Raw genomic sequence first — 19,297 nt, 5'->3', positions numbered from 1 at the left:
GCAAAAAAAAAAAAAAGATACTTCCCCTTTAAAAGCTGGCCTCCCCTGGTCTAAATCATCCCTGAGAGGTGTCTGTCTAGCCTACTCCTACAACCTTCCTAAGCAATTTATTCCAGTGTTTAACTACCTTGACAGGCAGAAAGTTTTTTCCTGATGTCCAACCTAAACTTACCTTGCTGCAATGTAAGCCCATTGCTTCTTGTCCTATCCTCAGAGACCAAGGAGAACAATTTTCACCCTTCTCCTTATAACACCCTTTTGGATACTTTAGATCTTAAAGGGTACAATAGGCTGCTCCACTAGTAGGGAACATAATTAAGTTCAGAAAAGCATAATACAGTCGATCTGGTCATGGAGACAAGAAATGGAGTTCACTCAGGGCACTACAAATGTTAAGCCATATCAACTTCAGCTACCCATGATATAGTGTAATGGTCCAGACAAGGCATGAGATATAAGCTTTTGCCATCAGAAGGTTGGCAAGGACTATGTAAAAGCATTCAGTTATGGCTTAGTTGCCAGAGAAATTTGACTTTATTTAAATTAATGGTGCAAAGTATAGTAAAGGCTTGGAATAAGAACACTGCAATCACAGTTGCAGAAGAATGCTGCAGTTTTTGGTTAGCAAAGCTTTCAAATCATCGATGACTGGACAGTGCACAAGGTCTTAGGCAGTTCCTCTTTCCCAAGAATCATGTCCGACTTGGACAGAGCCCAAAAGAATTGGGTTCACAGAGAAGTGGACAATTTGAGCACTTGTGAGAGGTGCTCCAGCGACCACAAGCCTAAAATCCTCTGTTTATCCACTGAACAATAACAGCATAGGAAGCAGCAGTGTAGACATCCCCACACGGATCCAATCAATGTGCATCAACCATGTTGAGGAAAGCCCACCTGGAGGGTTGGAAAGATATTTCACTTTTCATGCTCATTCATTTCTTGTTGCGTATCTGCTCAGAGTTCTAACAGCGGTGCCCAACTTGTCAGATATTTTATGTTGCGGACATTTGTCCATGAGGAATTGGATTGAGATCCACTAACTCATTTGAGCTCTGAACAGTCAATATTTTTGATCGTTGGGCTGGAATAAACCCAAATCTCCTAGAGATAAATCTTTAGGTCCCTTCACTCATTTCTGGAGCCAATATGACCATCTCAGTACAGCCCTCAAATCAACATTTTGTTATTTTTTAATCATGCAGCAGTACAGTTGTAAGGATGATAAAATACAAGCCTGAAATCAAAATAGAGTGCTGCAAACCTAGAGGTTTAGGGTACATTTTTCAGAGGTGCATAAGTGTCTTAGAAGCCTGTCCAATTTTCATAAGTCCAATTGGTGATATTGAAAATTATACCCAAGTCTTAAATTTTTTACGTTAGGTGATTATGGCCATACAATAGAAAGAGGCTTCGTAAAATTTTCAGAAGTCAATGAGATTCATGTTTCTGAGTCACTTATGCCCTCAAGGTTATGTAGGCCGGTAACTCCCATTGAAATCATTGATCACATTGATGTGAGCCTGAGGCACTTCCGAAAATTCTTCCGAAAATTCTAGACTGGCGCTTTTCTCCGGCAAAACCCCGAGCCGGAAAAAAGCAGCAACCATGTTCATGCAAATGCCGCGGGGGATATTTAAATCCTCCACAGCATTTGCAATTCCAAAGTGTCTCATTAGCATCCCTTTTATGGAAAAGGGTGCCAGTGTAGACACAGCCCCTCTGTATGACTGTTCTCACTCAAAAATTTGAAACTGTGATAGTAATATTAGTTATACACATAGCCAACTTAATTACTGATATAAAGGTAAAAAAGAAACTTGATTGAACTGTATCAGAAAATAAAAATGGACACTAACACATTTAGGCTAAAGTAGTTCCATCTAATTGGAATCCAGTTTCCAACGGAGTTGTGGAAGAGCAAAAAGTTGCACTCAGAGTGTCTCCATGGAATTCATTTACTCACTTGAAAAGACCATGTTGATCATGATTCTTTCTTGATGAAAATTGTTTAGTATTTGAGCTGGCGCATTCACCTCTCTGGAACCTGGAACAAATAGAAATTTTGTTTGCAAATAGGGACAAGTAGGGGCTCTTGTAAAAGTTATAGCATTCAGACTTCCCATAAAAAGGGAGTCACTGGACTGAGAAGGAACATTAGCTGGCAGCATTTCTAGAGCCATGTTTCAAAGCCAGATTTGAAGCCACGCTTGTTTAATGCTGAGACATTAATCACCAAAACAAGAGCACCTCATAAACAAAGTAATCCAAACCTGTAATCCAGATCCAGTCCTTCTCTCTGGCTGAGCATTAATCAGTACACAATTTGGGGATAGCAGGCCTGATTCTGAACTGATGAAAATTGGCCCCGCTCCATCGGCTGAGTGTCTGATCCAGGCTCTTGTTGCTCTGCAGATGAATCTAGTTCTGCTGAAAGCTTAAACCCATGCAAAAATAAAAGTTGCTAGGGAGACAGAATAGAGTAAGTAGCAGCACTGTTTGCTGTCCAGTTGCAGGAGCAGCAGAATAAACGGACATATTACAGGACTGCCATCCTAAGAAAGCTGATCAATGCTATCGTGACCAAGCCAATCAGTATCTGCATGAATGATGAAAAAAATCCCTGGGTCCAAAGGGAAACATCCTTCAGTCTGTTGAAAAGAAGTGGGGAAGGGTCTGCTGTGACCAATTTTGTCAAGCATCCCTGTTTTGTATTGGAACCATTCCCAGCAGGTGGCATTTTCCGCATCTACCTATTTTCTGCTTCAGTCGCATCACTGAAAAAGCCTAAGCCGCTCTGGACAGCCAGTGTTGACAGCTACAGTCCCAATAAAATGAATAATTAAATATCTCCCACTCAGGCTTATTGTTTGAAAGATGAGAGAGAGAGAAATAAACTGCAAATAGGGATGCTGCTAATGCGGCTAATATTGCTTAAGAGGAAAACTGGACTGGAGCTGCGGAACAACAAGGGGTGGATCCCAAGCCTGCAATTACTATGCGATAGAATCAACATTTCAGTGCCATCTCTGTACGTTTGTGGCACTCCATCCAAAATAGACAACTATTTTATGCAGGGAAGAATGAAGGGAACTATTTCTAAGTCAGTTTAATAGCCAAGTCTGCAAACAATCTTTCTCTCTCTTATTGCTGTTCTACCCTTGTCGCTCCTACTTGGCACATTGCCGGGATTTTTCCCTGCTAGCAGCAGCTGTGCACACTTGAATAGTAAATCAAACACCCAAAAAACTGTTGTTCTACAATCTTTTCAGAGATTTCTCTCTTCTATTTCTGGTCTTTTTTTCTCACTAATAATCATGGCAATTGGCATTTTTTTTCTTAGCTGGTGCTAAACTAATTTTGTGTTGCAAACAACTCCTCTCAACATATCACAGCATCCAGCAATGGTAAGGGCCTTTACATTCCTCAAGCCCATCTCCCTGCTGATGGCTTTTGTGCATTTGACAGTATTGCATCCAGATTCATTTTCAATGTGCCCCATGAAATGGGGCTTCCATCCCTTCTCCTGGGAGACTATTTCACTAATGGGCATGGTTGGATAACGGATTAGATGTTAATCAGCATTGTTGTATTAACTTCAGGGGTGCTTGATTGATTTACACCAGGAAAGGACTTGACCCAAAAACCTTATACAGGCAGTCCCCGAGTTACGCGGATCCGACTTACGTCGGATCCGCAGTTACGAACGGGTCCCTCCCTCTCCCTGGTCTCCAGCAGACCAGGGAGAGGAAGCAAAGCGGTGGAACACGGGGGCAGCGGACAGCCCAGACACGTCTGGGCTGTCCGCTGCCCGCGTGCTCCGCGGCTTTGCTCTGCTTTGCTCCCCGTCCCCCTGGTCTACAGACCAGGGGGACGGGGAGCAAAGCGGTGGAACACGGGGGCAGCGGACAGCCCAGACACGTCTGGGCTGTCCGCTGCCCGCGTGCTCCGCAGCTTTGCTCTGCTTTGCTCCCCGTCCCCCTGGTCTGCAGACCAGGGGGATGGGGAGCAAAGCAGAGCAAAGCCGCGGAGCCTGGGGTTCTTAAGTTGAATCTGTATGTAAGTCAGAACTGGTGTCCAGATTCAGCCGCTGTTGAAACTGATCAGTTTCAGCAGCGGCTGAATCTGAACGCCAGTTCTGACTTACATACAAATTCAACTTAAGAACAAACCTACAGTCCCTATCTTGTACGTAACCCGGGGACTGCCTGTATATCCATCACTTTATGTTTTCAAGACCATTTTCATTTTAAAAAGGCCTAAAGAGTTATTTTTTTAAAAAAGAAAGTTGGAAATGAAACCTCAGCCATACTGCAAAGTTATGGCCATGTCTCTTAGAAGGCATTACATTGTTATTCCACTCCATTATAATCTTTTCAAATGATGACATACACCACTAACCCATGAATCAGAGTGGACACATGTTTATTTTGCTTTTTTTAATATAATGGTTTTCAGAGCTCAAAGGTGGACGGAGTGACCGAGAAATCAATTTTCTGTACATCTACCTAGCTGCATGTTTGGTTTTGGATTTTGCATCCATTGAATGAAAATTAAACCTGTCACGTTAATCACCCTGTCTGTTTTAAAGTAGCCAATTCAGGCAAAAAATGTGGTTCCAGCATTGCCTTTTTGATTTTCATGAGATAAAAAGTCCATGGATATCCTCTTCTTTTAGTCAGTCTGTGAAAGTGATGTGACTGTGTAGTTTTGGCTGTGAAAGGACAATGTATCCTTTATTACAAAGAAAACCACAGTTTGAAAACTAGGAAAAACTCTGATTCATCGGTCTGACTCATAGACACAGTGTATAGCCTGTAATCCCCTTCAGCAAAGCTGTAAGACTAGAAACATGTACACGCTTGCAAAGAGAATATATTTTTCCCAAAATGAATGCTCCTTATTAAGGGCCCTATCTTCCTTTCTTTGAAGTCAGTGAATAAACTCTCATTGGTTTAAATAGAGCTAGATCAGGCTCAAAACACAGTAAGAAAGTCTACAGGTGCCATACAAAGATCCACAAAAATGACTCAAAGCCACCATCATGAAATGTTCACAGGGTATGGGAAGAGTGTGATTTCTAAGAAGCCTTTTCCGGGTGGATGACGTTAGAATGGGTTTAATCTCATTATGACTAGCAAAGCTGGACCCTTCAGGAAACGAATATGAGTAAGTCTTACATTTTAAGAGAGGTTTATGACAGGGCCTCAAACCCAGCTGATGTTTTAAAAGATGGAGCAATTTTTCTATTAAAAATGATAACAATTAGCTGTGAACACATGCTCTTCTTTGAAGTGATGACGTTAAAATGATCCCGTTAGGTGTATTGGGGCTAAAGAAACTCACACATTGAGGGCTTGATTCCTTGCTTTAACTCCACCTCCAGCTTTACACTAACATAACTGATTTCAACAGAGCGATGCAAGCGTAAAACTGGAGGGATGCAATGGAGAATCGGAATCATAATGTTAGCCCTTTTCACGGCAAATATCTCTGCAGCTGAAGACAAAGGGCCTTTGCATCCATATTAAACTGGAATTCTTTTCATTGGAGCAGTAGAATAGATAGTGTAGCAACCTGTATGGAACTTGGCAGGAGGTACAAAGCTTGCAGGAGGGATACATTTTGAGGAAGTGCCAGGAAGTCCGTCTCGGCACTTGGCTAGAATGGTCTCTGCAGTTGCAGCATGTCTCAATACAAAGCCAGTTTAGTTTTATAAGCGTGGATTCCTTTCATGTTACTATCCAGCATGTGGTATATGAAATAGACCTTACATCTCCAAATGTCCCATTTATGGGATTTATGCCATGATCGATCAGATAAAAAGCTGACTCTCCTCCACTCCCACTGATTTCAGCTCTCTTCCAAATATTAGAGCAAAGGGATGAATAAGAGTTGAAGCTGATTATTAGCACCTTACAGAATCAAGCCTTTTGGGAAATTGTGTGTCTGTATCTCCACACATAGAAAGAAACGTATGTAGCAATTCAGGCCAAGATTTAAAAAAATGTGAGCATGAGTTAAACTCCTAAGTCTGTATTTAGGTTCTTTAAAAGAAAAAGAAAAAGAAAGTTGAATATGAAACCCTATCACAAAGTTATGGCCATATCTCTTAGAATGCAATGCATTGTTATTTCACTCTATTATAATATTTTCAACTGATGACATTTTCAGAAGTGTCAGACACCCAGCAGCTCCCACTGGAGGCATTGTGAACTCAACACTTTGGAAGATCAGGCAACTACATAGTTAGTAGTCTAGCTTTGGGCATCTGGTTTTGAAAATCTTGTGTGAGGCTCTCATCCTGCAATGAGCTCAGGTCCTTCTGTGAGAGGCTAAGTGCTCTCAACTTCCATAACATTCATTGGGAATAGTAATAGAGATGAAGCCGTGTTAGTCTATTCTAGCTGAAACAAAAACCAGGACTATGTAGCACTTTAAAGACTAACAAGATTGTTTATTAGGAAAGCTCATCACCTAATAAACCATCTTGTTAGTCTTTAAAGTGCTACATAGTCCTGTTTTTTGATTCATTGGGAACTAATAGTATTCAGCAACTTGCCTGAAACACCAGCTAGTAGGATCTGGATCTATCCACCTTTAAATCTAGTTGTGACTCTTCTGATAACATTACGTCACCCTATTGTAGTGCCTGAGGCCCCAGGCAGGGCGAGGGCCCCCTTTTGTAAGCTGTTCTAAAAACACACATGAAGATATGGTTCCTGCCCCCAAGGAGGTTACAATCATAGGCCTCTATACTATAATTGCTGCTGTATAGGTGGACTTTGCACTTGTGTAGCTCTGATTGTTGGCCTAAGGCCTCAGTTTACTGCTTCAGTCTTCCAATTGCACCCCTTCCCATGCATCAAAATGATCAGATACATCATTAGTTTTCCAGGCACTAAACATCTAAACATTGCTCAGTGGTTAATGACTGTATTTAGAGAGTATTTATTTCAGAATTTCTATTAGAAACTAACTGAAAGGGTGATTGTCTCCCCGTGTTCAACACTCTTTGATATGGAAATAACATTATTTAATGCTTGATATAACTGATGCCATTTTACTGATATCACTGCAGGTGCTGAAATGATAAATAGAACTAAAGAAGCAAGGGACACAACTTGCTTATAGAATGTACTGTACACTTCCCCCCTTCCTCCACAAGATACAAATTTCCAATTTCAGGTTGCTCTGAGTTTTTATGCAAGTTTTTATCTAGATTGGCCATCTAACAGAAAACTTACCAGCTACTCAGAAAGCTGTTTATCCATATAAAAGACATAATACATCCAAGATGGGAACTGACTTAGATTTATAAAATGAAAAGCTGAACTGCCCACTAAAAACTCAAACAAAAATTGTATGGAGCATTTTGACTAGAATTGGCCAGGAATATTTTCAACAAAAATATTTTTTTCCCATCGGAATATACTACTTTGTTGAAACTGTTCAGGGAAAATGATTAGTGGATTTGACAAACTTTCTCATTTTGATTTTTAAAAAACGTTTAGAAATCATCCAGGTGTCTTGTTTTGACATTTTTGAAATAATTTTTTTTTTCATTTCTAATTGTAAGTTTATTTTACCATCAACTATGATTTAAAAAGAGGGGGAAAAATCAAAATGTTTCAACGGATCAAACCTTTTTTTTTTCAGTTCACAAAGATTAAGGTTTTGAATCTTCATCCTTATTTGGGATGGAAATTTTTTTGGAATTGCAAAAATTCTTGCAAAAATTCTCTGCCCCATATTTAGTCTTAACTTCTCACTATTATGAAGCCTGCACTTACTGGTGCCACTGGCATTGGAAATGTTGAAATACTGGAAGGAAGGTAGTCCTAATGGTGTCTTGAGCTCAAAGTACCAGCAATCTCTTGAGACATCATCAGAGCCATCCTTGCCCATATGCAGAATATACAGCTGCTTAGGACACCCAAAAAACAGGGGCTTTTAATGTCCACTCACCTACCTCTTCCTGTCCCTGTTGTATGGCTCTGTTTCCTATGGGAGGGTCTAGTTAACTTAAAAGTGAAAAAGCCTGCCAGACCTGTTAGCAGAGCATCCAACCTGCGAAAAAGACATTTTATAGGCATTTGCAAACCCCAGACATATACTGCCAGTTACTGAATTTGCTGTCTTAGTCTACAGGACCGTCGTTAAAAAGTTGCTTTAAAATATTTCATTACTGTGTTGCTGAAGCTTATAAAATCATATCCCTAAAAAAATCGTCATTCTCCCCTAGGCTGCTGTTGGACACCAATTTAATCGTATTATGTATGGTCCCATAAATCCTAAGGATATCCCTGGACAGGCTGCTCACATAGAGACCAAAGCAGCTAAAACACAGCAATCCTGCTCTCTCAGTTCTTGTTACTGTGTTGAAGGTCTCCTCTCTGATGTGAGATGTCTTAGAAGTTCTTGTTTTAGTGTAAAATTCCTGGATATGGAAATGTCACATATTTCCATGAGCACATCAATGCCACTCCTGGATAGATTGCTGTTATTTGGCACCTCGCTCTAACTTCTCTCTCTCAATTGTAACTCCATGATGTTACTCCTTCTTCATACACCACTGAGTAATCTGGCTTTGGTTAGCAAAAGCGACATACTTTATTTGGCAAGGAAAGTGGGGGCATTTTAAAGTCCATTATAATACACTAGAATAGGAGAAACTTTTGAAAGGATACAGTGGTAAAAAGAATCTGTTGTTTTGCATATGTACAAATAGGGACCACAGTAATACTCGTGTATGGGACTGAGTGTGCAAATACAGATTCATGCTTGTGCAAATCTCCACATGAAAAATGATACAGGAAACTTTTGAAAAATTGGCCTGCTCTAATGCCTGGTGGTGACAGCTGTATGTTCACCTCTATAACTGACCAAATATTTGTATGAAGGATTCCTGCCACAGTACAGGTTCACTTTATGTTCACTTTATGTTTGCCCAGATAACACAATGAAACAGCACCGATTTCTTAAACTTTTACTGCCTTACTTTTAGAGCATGTGTAAAGAAGGGGGACTAAATTCGGAGGAGAGATGTGGTGAGGGGTTGAAAGTCTGAGCATATTAATGTCAATGGGAATTTTGCCATTTATTCCAGTGGAGACAGGATTTCACCCAGCATTTCTTTTCTTCCTGATTTGGCATGATTAAGATGCACATCTAGCTGCTTGGTTTCCAGGGCTCTAAATGCAAGGCTAGTCTAGAGGCTTTGAAGGTGCAGTGACTTCACTGTTACAGAGGGTAAGTACGCTCGGGCACTAAGTCAATTTATTATCATTTTGCTGCTACTGCTTCGATTGACAACTCGAGGCACAAATTCAGAGCTGTGATAGCTGCTGAGTGTTATGACTGGCCTCTGTCAACAGGAGTGAAAAGCACATCTCTGTAGCTTTCTTTGCCTCTCAGCTGCATAATTCTGCAACCAGCAGTTCTAGTTTTCCACAAACTACTATATGCAATGCTTCTCAGGGACATGAATATATACAGAAGATAGAAAAATGTGCCGATGTCATTATTTGCTATCACTTTCCATTTCTTATTCAGAACAATTTCTCATTCTGATCAGGGCCAGCCCAAAGGCTTTTGGTACTCTAGGCGAACTATGACTTATCATCCCTACCGCCCCCCATTCAAGATAGAAACAAGTGAGAAGTCTCGAATGAAATTTTATCTTTATTTGCTTGGTGTTCAAAATGAACAATGGAAAAATAAAAATAAGTATTTTTATTGATTGTTTCTTCTTTTCAATAATCCTAACACAGTTATATTGGACAGGGTAAACCGCCCAATAGCTGATACTTTAAAGTTTTAACCATTTTGAGTTGTACACAGTGTTTCTGGTCAGCACTATAAACAGTTACATTTCTAGTCGCATCTGTCTTCCTTCTAAAGTCCTATGGGAAGCTATGAAAACCTTTATTCCTTGATACTGAATGAAGCTGGTTTTGGGTTGTAACCTTTGTGCACTAGGGTATCAATTTGTGTAAACATTTAGAACTTTGCTTTTCATGATTTTGATTTTGCAAATTGGGCAATAAGTTGTTTGACACACAGTTCTGAAGCGATTTCATGTTCTATCAAGATGGTGGCCAGTCTCACAAGTCTCTCAGAACTTCTGATTCTCCTTTTTTCAATCTTGTTAAGATCTCTTACCAATTTTTGCAAAACCAACACAATACAAATTCTTCGTGGGCACAGCGTTTTGGGGATCATAGCTCGTAATACGGCAGAACAGCTGTTGCGAGTTGCTGACCACCCTTCACTAAGTGGCAAGCAACACTGACTCAACTGTGTGATTGGTTAACACTGGGCTCTTGAGAATGACTCAGTTGCCAGACCCCGCTCCCAGGCAGCAAACGCGGGTGGTGCTCTTTCAAAGCTATGCTGAGACCCATTTGAACTGGTTTTATATACACAGCTGTGCTCCACAATGTGAAATTAATAATATAACTCAACGTTGGACATGATGCACTGTTGTACAAGTACAATATTGGATAATCTCATTTATAAGAGATAACATATTCATATTTTTTCAAATAGAGAAAAAAATTACTTCCATCAAATTTGGCGCCCCTTAAAACCTAGTTCTCTTATATGGCTGGGCCAGTCTTAATTCTGATGGAAAAATCACTATTGTCACCATTCCCTTTCTGGGGTTTTTCACTATATTACAACAGAATAAATTTGCATAATACTTGTGCTCTTCATTATTCCAATAGGCTTTTCAATATGTAGAAGCAGAAAATTTGTTGCATACAGAGGGAACTCTGGTTTTTTTTTCTCAGTGGGCTGGATTGTGCGACAAGGACACAACATGATGCAAAGAGTGGCTGGTAGCATGCCTATCCCAGGAAAGGGCAGTCACTATTCCCACCCTTCTTCCAAGCAGTAGTAAATATCCCATCCCTGTGTCAGCTCAGCTGTGCTGGCTGATGCACTACCTTGACTCCACCCTCTCCCCCCACCCACTTGCTTCAGGCAAAGCATATGGGCACAGTGCATCTTCTTATTCCTGTGCACCAGAGCCCTGGGGCCAGGTCGATACTGGCAGAAAAAAATCCATGCAAAATACTCAACTTTAGCTACATGAATTGCATAGTGAAGTCGACATACCTAGCACTGATTTCGGCTCCACAGCGGGAGGTCGACTTCCTTTACTCCTTGCGACAACAAGGAGTACCATGATTGATGGGGGTGCCCTCAGCATTCAATTTAGCAGGTCTTTACTAGCTCTGCTAAATCAAACCCCAGAAGATCGATTTCTGGAGCGCTGATCCTCCTGTGAGTGGAGAAAAGGCCTTAGTAACCAATGCAGTATTCTTCACCCCATCTTTAAGCCATGGTCTAGCCAGATATGTGTCTCTGTGAGGCTGGATTCACATTCAAGTTCCTGGGGATTATGCACATAAATCTCTGCACACTGAGATCAGAAAATACTGCACACAACAGGGAAGGAAAGGTTTCAGAATGTAGTATGAAAACAATGAATATGTAAGGAAAAATACAAATTGCAGAGCAGCATAATGTGCGGTTAAGAAGGCCAAGTGCTAGTCATTATTCAATTTTGCTCATGTCTTTCATCCAAACATGTATAGGAAAGCCAGAAGCAAATAACATTTTTAGAGGGCGGAGGGTTTTTATAATTAGGTTACATTGAAAAAAATCTATAGAAAACTGAATGATCGTGTTGTACCTACATAAACTGAAAGCAATAAATTACCATGCAGCCAAGTCAATCATTAATTCAGATATAATGTATAACTTTGTGGCAAACAAAAGATAGATGTATTGTGAGCGAATTGTTTACAATAAAAGGTTACATATTAAAACATGGTTATAATCATAATCTTCTGCAAACACCCCCTTCAAGAGGGAAAACACTGGTTTCAGGGTTTATAATAATGTGGGTTGACGATGTACAATGGAAAGTAAGTGCCGCATGTAATAAGACCAGTGTATAATCTCATATTCTTGAGGAGGTTTTCTGCAGGAAAAACTTAGCTACTCACTATAGAAAATGTTTACTAGAACTTGCATTCTCTCTGTGTAAAAGGAATTCACTGTCTTCTTAGGAAACACACATGTAAAAATGTTACACTGAAACAAAATGTATTATTTACATTTTCTGAGCTGACAAATAACTTATTTTAACCCCAGGAAGGCTAGGCTTAGTGTGGTATCATGTTGAACATTATTCCACTGAATCACAGGCATTATCTGTGAGCTCCAGAAAACACATGGTAGGGTGAGAATGTCCGCATGTTTCAGATGAGTGATTTGGAACAGCTGTCCAAAAGTTTTACTTCAGCTCTCGCTAGTTATGATCTGGAGCCTGGCCCTTGATTTACAAATTGAATGTGCTACTTCTAGAAAAATGCCAACATGGTTAAAAACCAAAACCAGGCACTCACATTGAGCTTGTCTCCTGGTGGCCTGGAAGTGCTTAACCAAGGATGGGAAGTTTCAATATCTCCTGCTGAATTTTATGGGTATGGCAACTAACACAGCCAGGCCAACTGAGTCCTATCGTGCCGGACATTTCTGGCAAAAAATCTAGATCCCCCTGACTCCCAGACCTGTGGCTGTGCAAAACAAACAAAAACATTCCTCACATGTCACCTGCTGAAGTTAAGAGGAAATGAAGAAATAATGAAGACCCTTCTTAGTGACCTAGATACTGCTTCAGTAAAGTGTGATGACTGAGAAATGGAAAACATGCAAATCTGGACAACAGAAAATGAAATTTCTGAACAATCTACACCACACCAACTCCATCACACACACAAATCATTTCCTTCCCTTATTCTCTTCTCCAACAAATTGTACTACGAGAGTAAGAATTCCATGGCATATACTAGTGCCAGGACACTCAGGACACCTTCAGTGGTACATAGATACCACAGTGATAGGTAAAAAGTAAATACATTAGACAGATAGCTAGATGGAGAGAACATGCCCAAAAGCACAAGTTCTACAATGTGCATGAGATGTAAGCGACAACACAAATTCTATTTCATGGCTGTATAATGCAAGTCATGTGGCATATGCAAGCTTGTTAATGGATGTGTGAGCTACATCTTTAATGTGTGGAATAAAAATTCAGTGTGTTTACAACATAATTCTCATGAGGTGCACAGGTGCAAAAATAAGGGAAAGACCTAAGTTCTCTAAACATGCAGAGTACAAATTTCACTATGAAGGATGGCAACACAAATTTCATGATTTCCACAACTTCCATTACCCACTTTCCTACAGTCAAAGACTGAGGGTATGTCTACATAGCACCATTATTTTGGAATAACTGACGTTACATTGAAATAACAAAGTGTGTGTCTATACACAAGCAGTTATTTCAACATAATGTTGAAATAATGTCCAGCCGGAGGACTTCTTACTCTGATTCCTGTAACCCTCATTGAACAGGGAATAAGGGAAGTTGGAGGAAGAGTTCTCTATTTCAAAATAAGTGCTGTGTAGATGCTCCCAATTTTGAAATAAGCTATTTTGAAATAAGCTACTCAATTGACATAGCTCAATTTGTGTTGCTTATTTAGAGTTAAGCCCTGCTGTGCAGATGTACCCTGAAAGCTTCCATTGCCAAGTTCTTCAGAGGATCAACTGCTGTGCCCATTGATTCAATCAAGACATCAGGAAGGTAAAGACAGACCTGCTCCCTGTCATGAGGTACTCAGAATTATGTATCTCACACACAGTAAAGGTGCTCTCTGAAGCGTCTGGTTGGAGGGACTCTCCTGTTCCAGTCAGTAGGCATCTTTATATTGCCGATATGGAGCTTAGCCAGGTTAGCATAATACACTTCACCATAGTAACTAGAGCCATAAAAACACTAGAATTTCTCTGACTTTTGGTTATTTCTGTTTTGGTCATTGGTCTTCTGAAGCCACAAGGTCAATACCACTGATAAAGTGGTAAAATAATTATTGACTAAATTATTTTACAGCAAAAGAAAAAAATCTCTTTTGTTGGAACCAAAATGTTTTTGCCAAACACATCTTGGTTTCTACAGGAAGGTTTCTGAAGTATAGACAGGAATTTTGTGAAGGTTAGGACAAGGAAGAAGAGTGAGCCATATAGAATAGTCAGAGAAATAAGGAACTCTGAAGCTACATCTACATTGCAACATTATTTCAGGATACCCGAAATAGCTATCCCACATCTTCACAGTTATTTCAGGCTCACTATTCCAACATCCATATAAACCTCATTCTATGAGGAGTAAAGAACATTTTGGAATAGCGCTTCATTTCAAAATTTGGTGCTGTGTAGACTGCGCCAAATGATGAAATAAGCTCTTTTGAAATAGCATTGAAATAAGATATGCAATTTGCGAGCTCAAATTGCGTATCTTATTTTGAGTTACAGTGCAGTGTAGATGCAGGGAGAGACCAGACTCAAGTCCCTGTTTTGAAAGGCAGCTCTCTCACTTTTTTTTTGCCACAAAAAATTTAATGGGTTTCTGTTTTGTTCCACATCACAATAAAAACACATTTCAAAACCTAATTGTTGTTTTCCAACCAGCCCTAATCACTATACATAGACTAGGAATATCAGTGCACCTTGATACCCTGTTGATAATATAGAAGATCTTTCAAGACCTTGTTTATTGCAGTCAGTAGAGAAGGGTTGTGAATCAGAATCTCCCATCTCAGTTTCACTTGAATCACTTATTCCCTTGGTTTAGTGAAGCCTAATTAGCTGTATGAGCCAGAAGTCCCGGGGTGCCTGTGTTCTTTAACACATAACTTAATTTCCAAAACAAATAATTGCAACTAAGATTCTAAGTGTCACCCTTCCCAGGAGACTCTGATGAATATGCAAGAATTCTAATGATCACTCTGCTCTGAAACTAAATACACTTATACTGTCAATAGCATTTATATAATCCCCCCCATCTATAGATAAGAGGTTGTCCATATACCTGTCTTTGTGTAGACTAATTGCTCTGACCTATCTCTGAGTGCCAGATCACATCCTTGTAACTTATCACAGATCACTTCTGTATAGAAGTTGCAATCTGAACAGCTCAAAATTTAATATAAGATCATGACACATCCCATGCTCTCTCTGGTGGCTGAATCTTTTCTTTTTCTGGCCTCTTTCCCTTTAGTTTAACACTGACCTACTTATTTATATGGAACCCATGTGCTACAGTGTGTATCAGTTATGAATTCTTTTACTATGCAAAGATTATACATCAGCTTGCTATGTGATGCCTGCAACAATATTTATTCGCTAATGATTTTAACTAAAATGTGTCATTCTATAGTGACACCATCAAAGCCGAATATGGAAAAGGTACTTTCTTAATTTCTTTGATATGTATATATACACCCATCCAAGAGAAAATGCAGTGCAGGGACATTTACAACAGCAACAACAATTTGTGAGTGCAATTTTAGGCCTTTTAAATTGTATCATCCTGATTGCTTTTTATACTGTGCTTATTCCTTATGTTCATGCAGATTTATAGCACATGCAGTGATACTGTGGCATTTCTTAGTGTTTCATCAACATCACCCTGAAGGGAGAGACAACCTTTAGGTCATGTACCATGGTCCTTGTATTCTTGACCTGTTTGTTGAGACATGTACTTCTCTAACGCCATCTTTTCCTTTGTTACACTGGGTCTGTCTTGCTTTACCTAGACTGTAAGCTCTTTGGGTACATCTACACTGAATGGGTATCCCGAAATAGCTACCCCGTGTCTACACAAGCCGCCTGGTATTTCAAAATATTTTTAGAATATTTTGCCATCCTGATAAACCTCATTGCACGAGGGTTAAGGTATGGCTCAAAATAGTACACTATTTTGCAATTTAGTGATGGGTAGATGCACCAAACTGCAAAATAAACTATTTCAAAATAGATTCAAAATAAGATATGCAATTTGCATAGCACAAATTACGTATCTTATTTCGAGTTTAAGGTGCTGTGTAGACGCACCCTGTCGGGGGCAAAGAAGCATGTCATTTAATCTCCCTATAAGGCATGATGGACTGCTATGATGCTAAATAACTCACAAATAATTACAAATAACTGATTCAAGATGGTTGCCTGGTGGCTTTTGGTGACTCAGGCACAAAGGAAGTCTTTATGTAGGCTATGGGTGGGTTCTTTTCCACCTCTATGCCTTACTCAGCCACTAGCGGGGAAGAGGTGATTGTGTTTCCAAACAACAAAAGAAAATCAACATATGTAGCTGAAATCTGTATGCCTTCCCGGATGCTTATAGCTGCTCCTTGTGCCTGCTGCATTTAAACAAAGTGGAATTCAACACATGTCTAACAAAATAGTTTTGATCACACTGAGTCAGTTCACTTTGATTTAAACCAGTAACTGAGAGGTTAAAGGACCCACTCATACTATTTCTCATTACCTCAATGTGCCTGCCTGTCCCACGCTTTTCTTTAAAAGCTGTAAAAAGATTTAAAAAAAAAGAATATGAAAATCAATACAGTCAACTATAACATGGAACTTCTTGCCAAGGTATATTTAGTAATATTGATTTTATCTGAAAACTAAAGAATCCTGCCTATGAAGTCAAGCTGTTGCATTCTGAGCTGTGTGGATTCTAGATCTGAGTACTTTAGGATTCTAAAATCCTTGAGTTCTGGTCCTATACGGATTTCCTAATTCTTCCCTCGCCTTTCTTTTTCAAATTTGAGGTCTAGACTGAGGGTAGGTGTAGTGGCCCTGCCCCTGGAGTGGACCAGGGACAGAAATATGATTCAGAATGGCACCTGGATGGGAGGAACAATTTGTATCAACCCTTTACCTGGCACCAGCTGTGCCCAATGGAATATTAGGGGAGGGATCAAAATCAAAGCTTTGATCACTCTGGCTGTGTCTACACTGCACAGTTATTTCAGATTATGCTATTCTGGAATAGTTATTCCAAAATAGCTTATTCAAAATAGCTTGTCTACACTGAAGGGAAGCCTCAAAATTAGTCAGAGGCAGGCTTCCCTAATGTAGATGTGCTATCTCAGTTTAGAGCCCCAGGAGGAATAACTTAGAATGGCGAGGGACTATTTCGAAATAGCAGAAGGGGAGCATCTGCACATGCCTTATTTTGAAATAGCTATTTCGGAACAGGCGTTATTCTTTGTAGAATGAGGTTTACAAAAGTCAGAATAAGCCGTCCGTTATTTCAAAATTATTTTGAAATAATGGAATTGCTGTGTAGACGCTCACATAGTTATTTCGGAATAATGACCGTTATTCTGAAATAATTTTGCTGTGTAGACACACCCTCTGTGGCCTTGAATAATCCCCATCCATCTATCTCAGGAGAAGGATATCAGTTCACTGAGGGTATTTGCTTCACTAGAGTGTAGCCTATGCCTTCATGTGAGCATAAGGGATGCTTTCTTATTCTCTTGTCTGGGCATGCGGGGCACACCACAAACCTGTTCTAAATGTTCCCTGAAGACTGTAAGTTTACTTTTGCCAAACATAAGCCCTTCTTGTATAGCACAAAGCTTTCCCAGCAGAGGCAGTCTGGGCAGCATCTTCTTTCTGCATTGCCAACAAGAACTGCTGAGAAAGACTAGAGTGATAGATGCCAGAATCTGGAATTAGATACAAGTTAATTACTTTTCATTACTCAAGATTGGGCCATCAACTATCTGTTCAGGATTTTTACACTTATTGGTAAGGTGATGATGTTCTATTTTCAAGCAGAATTATTGAATATTACCCAGCTGATAACGTCAACCATTCCATTGCATGAAATCACTTTTCTAGCTTCCTCATGGTCTGCTAAAAGAGATTCTTTAAATATGCTGGTAAAACTAAAATGAGCCTCCTCTTCATAAGATGGCTTCTTCTCTCTATGGCAGTGGGGGCAATCTGCAGCCCCTGGGCCCCATATGTCCCACTGGGGTTCCACCTGCAGCCCGTGGAGCCCCTGGCTGCTCCCCTCCCTCACGCACTTCATGCACTGGGGCACTGGAACCCTGCACTTCCTATGCCTCCCTCTCCCTCCCAGCACTTTGAGGAGCTGCGAAAATCCCCTCCTCCCCAGCAAGAATGCCATGAATCAGCTGTTTGTGGTGTTCCAGCTCTGGGAGGGAGGGGAAAGAACAGGGATGGAGTGTGACTCAGGAGTTTCACATGCTCCAAAAGTGCTGGGAGGGAGGGGAAGAAGCAGGTAAGCACAGGGCTCCCATGCCCTGGTGTGTGAGAGGCATGTGGGGGAGAGCAGCAGACAGAGAGGCCACAGGGCTACAGGTGGAACCCCAGTGGGCCATAGGCTTGCATGGCCCACTGACTGTTCTTGCGGCCCACTCATTGTTCTTGGTTTCCCATCTCTGCTCTGTGGGTGCTTGTGAATTGTTGGGCTATGACTAAACTAAAAAGATGCTTCAACATCTATGAAGCCAAAGTCAGTAACACAGAGCTGGTGACAGACTTTGCTGGACCCTCAGCAATGTGAGGCTGGGATCAGCTCCAGGCCACAAGAGGGGGTGGGGCCTTGGGCGGAAGGGGCGGGACTAGGAGCAGCCAGCTCTCAGTGCTGCCTGGACCCAGCTGTGCCTCCCCCAGCCAGTCCTCACAGCCACCTGGATCATTCCACATGGGGCTTCAGTGATGATTTAAAGAACCCAGGGCTCCAGCTGTTGCTATTGGAGCAGCAGTGGCAGCCTGGAGTCTTGGGTCCTTTTAAATTGCCAGGCCCAGGGGGAACTGGGCCATCAGTGGTCCTGCATAAACACAACTTTCCTTCTTTCGAAACCTATTACTGTAGATTAATAAACCACAATCCCTTAGTTTCCAGAATATCTTGTTTGTAGGCAATGTAAAATATTAGAGTTCTTCCCTAACTCATTTAATTTCTCTTTTATATATTTCTTATTTATTTAATTTTCAATCCATTTACACAAAATCTCTGTTATCAAGCCATGAAATCCAGACTCACTTATTAAGCTACCACACAAATGTACCTTGAAGATTAATCAGCTGATGTTTTTAAATAACTTTAAAAATGCACATTGCTTTATATCCCCTAAATATTCTTTTTTCTTCAACTTTCTGTGTGTTTATACATACATACATATACACACACACACACACATGACAGACCTAAGCCAGCAGCTTGCCACACTCTGGTGGAAAGCAGGTATACAGGGCACTGGATAAGTGGTTTTCTCTTTCCAGAGTAAACTACTAGAGCCTGCTGCAATACAATGAAGGCAGAAAAACACCTGGTACTAATTAACCAATTGCTCTCTCAGGCAGAGTCACTCAACACCTGCAGCCAATTACA

The 19,297-nt window shown here is 40.5% G+C and overlaps 1 long non-coding RNA gene across 1 annotated transcript; it reads right to left on the bottom strand.

Annotated features, from left to right (window-relative positions):
- Positions 1-440: 440 nt before the first annotated feature.
- On the bottom strand, positions 441-16,508 carry LOC142831141 (uncharacterized). Its single transcript, XR_012906797.1, has 4 exons — positions 16,406-16,508; positions 11,122-11,287; positions 1,964-2,044; positions 441-894 (listed from the first exon to the last, which is right to left on the bottom strand). It is a non-coding gene; the product is annotated as an uncharacterized LOC142831141 (long non-coding RNA).
- Positions 16,509-19,297: the final 2,789 nt, after the last annotated feature.

The sequence above is a fragment of the Pelodiscus sinensis genome, chromosome 12, assembly GCF_049634645.1.
Source record: "Pelodiscus sinensis isolate JC-2024 chromosome 12, ASM4963464v1, whole genome shotgun sequence".
Classification (NCBI taxonomy): domain Eukaryota; kingdom Metazoa; phylum Chordata; order Testudines; family Trionychidae; genus Pelodiscus; species Pelodiscus sinensis.
The sequence above is the reverse complement of the archived record's forward strand: the minus strand, read 5'-3'. Positions and strand labels throughout refer to the sequence as shown.